This window comes from Nothoprocta perdicaria, unplaced genomic scaffold (assembly GCF_003342845.1).
Source record: "Nothoprocta perdicaria isolate Ctin4 unplaced genomic scaffold, notPer1 scaffold_81, whole genome shotgun sequence".
NCBI classification, from domain to species: Eukaryota; Metazoa; Chordata; class Aves; order Tinamiformes; family Tinamidae; genus Nothoprocta; species Nothoprocta perdicaria.
The window spans coordinates 354,990-360,807 of NW_020456099.1; positions in this window are offsets into that span (position 1 = coordinate 354,990).

Genomic DNA, 5,818 nt, shown 5'->3' on the forward strand with positions numbered 1-5,818 from the left:
TATTTTCCAGTATTTATGCATATTCACTTAAAAATGTGACCTGAATGAAGTAGGTAACATTCCACTTGTGCAAGTATCTCTAAAAAGATCATTCATTCCCCATGATAATAATTTACCTTATATATATGTTTTTTTAACAAGTCATTTAGATCTATTAGTTCAAATCAGAATTCATACTTTAGCTGTATACCAAGTTCATAAAAAAAAATCTTTTTAAAGAGCAGCAGATACTAATAACATAACTATTTAAAAACTGCTTAGATACAAAGCAAGATGACTTCAGTTATATCTGTAGAAAAGATCAATTGTTATTTGTGTGGCATCACACACCTAAAATAGTTTGACGGAATAAAACTCTACTTTGAGCTTCAAAATTTTGTTCTTATGGAACTTATTAAAAGCATTTAGGTATTTAAGATATTTTGTACCCATATCAGCTAAGACTCCCAAGCACATTGCCATTTCATTTTCATTTCCTACTTCTACACACTAGCAGCCAGGTCCACAGCACTTTTCTCATTTTCCTGTTGACTGGCATTTGGAAACACCCACTTCATTCCTTGGCAGTTGCACTCGCTGAAACATTTTCGGTTGTGCTGAAGCAAAGTGTAGTGCAAGTGCACAGATGAAAAATCATATCAGCATTTGCAAGATTTTTCTTTTATCTATTCTCTGCATTTTCCTCAGAATCAAACTGATTTTTTTTTTAAAAAAAAAAAGAAGCACAGATGCTATCTCATCTAATAATAATTTCCAACACACACTGTATTTTCTACATTCTTTGAATTATTATGTCTTTGTCAACATACGGTGCCAAGCCACATGCAACAGCTTTCACTGTCTGAAGTCATACTTAACTGTAAGCTACAGAGAAGCTCTCACATGCAACCTGCTGCTTTAACAGCAAATGCTGCACACACAAATCCTGTGCTATTTGATAGTCCATTCTTGTGCATACCTGATTAAGAATACAAAAGCAAACTCCTCTAGGAGGCAAGTTAGAGTATGAGCCTACCTTAAAAYACTCAGAATTTTCCTCAGGAAGAAGCTAGTCTATATCAGGGGATGATATGAAGTAGACTAAGGAGATCTTAGTCTCAAGTCTAAGAAGGGTAGCAGGGTCCTCAGAAAGATCTAGGGCAGATTCTGCAGTGGGAGATGCAAGTGCATCAAAATGGTTGCAGCAGAATACAGAAGAAAAAGTAGAAAAAAAAAAAAAAAGAAGAAAAAAACAAACACAAAGAAATATAAAATAAAGCAATAATATCCCACCTCTTCCCCAGAAGTAGATGCTGTTAAAAAAACACAACTTTACATCTTATCCTCAAAACCATCTGTAATAGATGGCCTTCTTTTTTGTTCTCCTAAATTTCCAAAAGTGTATTACAAAGTCCTGATGTTTTTGAACATACAGAATTACAAGTGTAGACAGGTTTAAAGCAGAAGATGGAACAAATCTTTTGGCTTACTGCTTAAAAGTTGGATTTTTAAATGCAACTTTTCAGTTGTTAGCACGTTCATCTTAATGCTTATTTATAATTATTTATAGAGAAAAACTTTTCCCTCCCTCGGATTATTGTATCTGTAATAAAACTTAGGACTTGGTAGCAGTGGTGAGAGACAGCCACAGACAAGAAAGAGCGCGACAGTCTTCCACGCAGCACAGATTGCACACAATATAAACAGCAAATGGAAGTGCAGGGTGACATCATAGCTACCATCATTTCTGAAGTCTGGCTGCTGACAGAATGGATGAATGAGAAATGATCCAAAATTAAAATAGGAACATTTGCAGAAAGGTAATTTGTGGTGAAGATGAAGACAGATGTTTAAATTAGGGGAAAAAATATTGGTTGTCATTTTGTGGACAGCATTGAGAATGATTCAGTTGCTTGATCTAGTTGTTCCACAGTTGTGTTTTGGCCCACACGGCCTTTTATAATCTTTTCTATTAAAAGAATGCATGTATTAATCCCCTAGAAAGAGTACTTTAGACTCTCAAAAAACAGWCAGGGGAATGCTGACACGCAAGTATTTTGCACTCCAGATTATCACACTCATATTTTCCCACATCATCTTTCAAAATACGTTTGTATTGTGACAAACACGCTCTTTTTGTGAAAGACGCTCAGAACTAAATCATGAAGCTTTAATTTTATTCATTATTATAAATAGCAGTTTTGAGCAAACACTGAATTAATAGTACTTTCTGAGCAGCTGCAAAACCTGTTCTTCTTTTCCTTGAAGGCAATACAGATGCTCCTGTTGTAAAATATGTCTTTTTAAGGTTATTTAAACAAGTGTCCCTGGAAATTTTATGCTACAGACTTCTGTGCATCTGCTAGTTACCATAACTCTGAAAATTAATGAAAATAAATCTTCAGATGTATTGAACACTACACACTTTTACAGTAGATGAACACAATTATTATTTATCATCAATGCACCTGTGATCCCCCTAACAGCAGGCCAAGGAACCCCATGCTACTGCCAAATTTATAAATACTCTTAGAACTTCATAATACTTTTTTTTTTTTCTAAAAGTAATTTTATTGTGATCTAAAACACCAATGATCTGACTTTTTCTTAATGTTTTGTTGTGTCTTTGGCTTGTTGGGACTTGTGTCCTCATTAAAAAGACATTGGCATATGTGAATACATATATTCACACATAAAATTCATGTCCCTATACCACCCCATATACATCTGCAGATACAGATAGCAGGTGAGCAACAAATAAATCCTGCATGTAACTAGAGCTCTGTAATCCTAAACCTTATTCTCATGCACACAAGAAAACTTTTCTCTACGTTCCTGTTAGCAAGCACTCTCTGCAAGAATAAAACATTTTATATAGCCAGTTTCTCAAAGGTCAACACACACATAGGAGTCTATGACCATCCTCATCACTGGTCATAGCTAATAGATCATGAAAACACTTCACCAAAGCAATAATCATAGTAAACATTTTAATTCCAGCAATATACTGCTTATTGCAAAATAACAACCAGCACTGAGCATATACAATGTATTATTAGACTCGCTCTGTGAATGCTGAAAAACAAAAACACTCAAAAAGGCACAGAGTTCACTGAAACAAAGGCTTATTCATAACAATGATAATCACCAAACATTACATTTTGGGGAAAAAAAAAAAAAAAAACCTTATCTGAAGAAATAAAGGCTGGCAAAGTTGTAAATTCAGTGTTTCAAAAAAGGATTCAGTATCAGCMGGTGCATTTCAGAGCAGTTAACAAAACCTAAATTAATAAGAAATGGTCAAAACAACAAACAAAAAAACAGAAATATAACATCATTCAATGTTGTTGGATTCCTCATGCTTTTTTCTAAATAAGACATGTTTCTATTACTTGCTATGGATTAACCTCAAGTATATACAGTATCATATGTATGCTGGAAGAGCTAGCACCTATCAGTCAGATAGAAACAAATTACAGGGAAGTAGAGAAATCATATACTCTTAAACTGCATACTGAGTATGCACTACATATATACTTTTTCCATATTCTTGAATAGGTATATAAACCACTTTTTTTTTTCCCCCCTGTATTTTTGTAAGAAAAAAAAAAAACTTTTTTTAAAAGGATTTACTTATGGAGAACTGATAAATGGAGCTATATTTCATTATAAATGAAATCTTATCTTTATTATTGGTTTAATATAGGTTATTCTTGGTTTATTGTGTTATTTATGCACATCTGAMGAGTTGTAGGCCAGAAAAAGGGATGTATATATCGGTTAGCCAAGAAAGAAAATGACAGAAACAGTGTAAGACGATTCAAAATGCTTTAAGTATTATTACTAGATGGCAATGAGCAACTCTATTAAACTGAGTTCTASCTGTATTCAGCTTGCACAGAGTACAGCAGAATGTTGTAGCATCCGTAGACCCACTGAGGCCAATAGCAAGCCCACTTCTACTAGAATATCTTTTTCCTGTTATTTTTATTTATATACCAGATTGAACAGAATACTGCATGGATTCACATGCACAATATTGATCTAGTCCATTTTTGCAGGCAYCAGCTTTCAGAGCCAGCATATTGCTGATGATCTTTCTGGTCTGTACATCCTTCTGCTTATTTGTTAATAAATATTTTTTCTCTATATCTGTTTTGTTTATACAACAGGTTACAATCCCATACAGTCTCTGAAGATTCATGTATAAAAATTTTAAAACAGTAGTATTTTAAAGYCGCATTTTTATGCTAGCTTAATCAGAGGACAGTCTTCCAATGAAAAATAGCTTTCCCATGAGGCAAATCTTGTTACACGTACTTGACAATGCTATTCATTCTTTATAAGTAATAACTATGTTTTAACTTTCATGCACTACATGCAGAAGCTAGCACATAATTAAGAGAAAGCATGTGTATTCTCCTAGGATTGTTCTAGCAGCACTGTTCCAACAGGAACAGTTGCCTTTCTGCTTCTGCAACTTACTTCTGCTTTTTCAAAGGAAGAAAGAAACAAGTAAAAAGTTGATCACAACTGTCACAGARGATACTGGATATGAAGAAGAAAAATTAGAGATATTAAACTGGATTCTGATATTTAGATCAAATTTTTACATACAGGATTTTTACATATAGCTGGAATTATCATCTCTGACTATTTTTCATTCAAATAGAGGTTACTCAGTGAGTACATTCAAATAAAGACTCATGGTCTTTCCTCCTCTTTCTATCTTTCCTCTACATTTAGCAGTGTATATCAAAATGTATTTTCAAGATCACCTCATTCTTGTTCATATGAACAGAACATTTCATATTATACACGTCTGTAACAATTTAGGTCTAACTAGGTTTCGAAATGTTTTTGAAAGATAATTCATACAAATCCTAAAAAGTCTTCCTTGGAACCATTTGACTGTACAAACAACAACAGGATAAACTGGGAGGAGGAAGGAAGAAGAAAAACAAAAAACTTACTGTCAAGAAATGCTAGTCAAAGACTATCACAGATTACCAGCACCGCATGCTCTGTAAGATTTGCTTTGAGCAGCTGAGAATGCGGATCAAAGCACGGATGTGGGCTTTCATTCCGTCTGGGAAGAAAACAATGCAAGCCTTTGAGATATCGTCCAGGAAAAAGAAAAATTCTGGCCTGAAATACTTATTGTAATAACTGCAAGCTAGGATTAGGATGTGTGAGGGTTCTGTTGTTTTTATAGTTATATGTATCCTTATGACAAATGCTGCATATTGCTAATAACTTTAGGTCCAGAATGTTTCCTCTTATGCACAGGAATAAAAATCGTGTAAAGGGGTAAATAAAAACTACTTGTTTAAACCCTTATATAGGTTTATTCTTTCGGAAGTATATAGCACTACTTCTTGCTACACGTTCCCACTTAGAGTTTTTGTTGTCATATGAATAATTGGTACACACATTGGTATCTTGAAACATGTTCTACATTATTCCTTGAATTTTATCTTCAACTGAGTCACTCCAAATCTTCCCAAAACTCCTACAACAGTTTGATCTTGACTAAGAGGCATCAGTACCATGTTCTGTCCCCTTGCTAATGCTCATCTCTTCCAGTTCAAGAGCAGTTACTATAACATTACAGAATTTTTAAAATACTGGTAAAATCTGAGGATGCCATCTGGCTGTAGTTCACAAAGTGCATCAAATTTCAGGATCCCTGAAATTAAACTACTGAACTACTTTTAAGCTACTTAAACTACTTTTAACTAAAGTTAAAACTAATTTATTCAAAACCTAAACATTAATTTTCACTTTTCTCTGCCTTCAGAATTTTAGAGTCTGAGTGTTTTTCTTTTTTTTTTTTTTT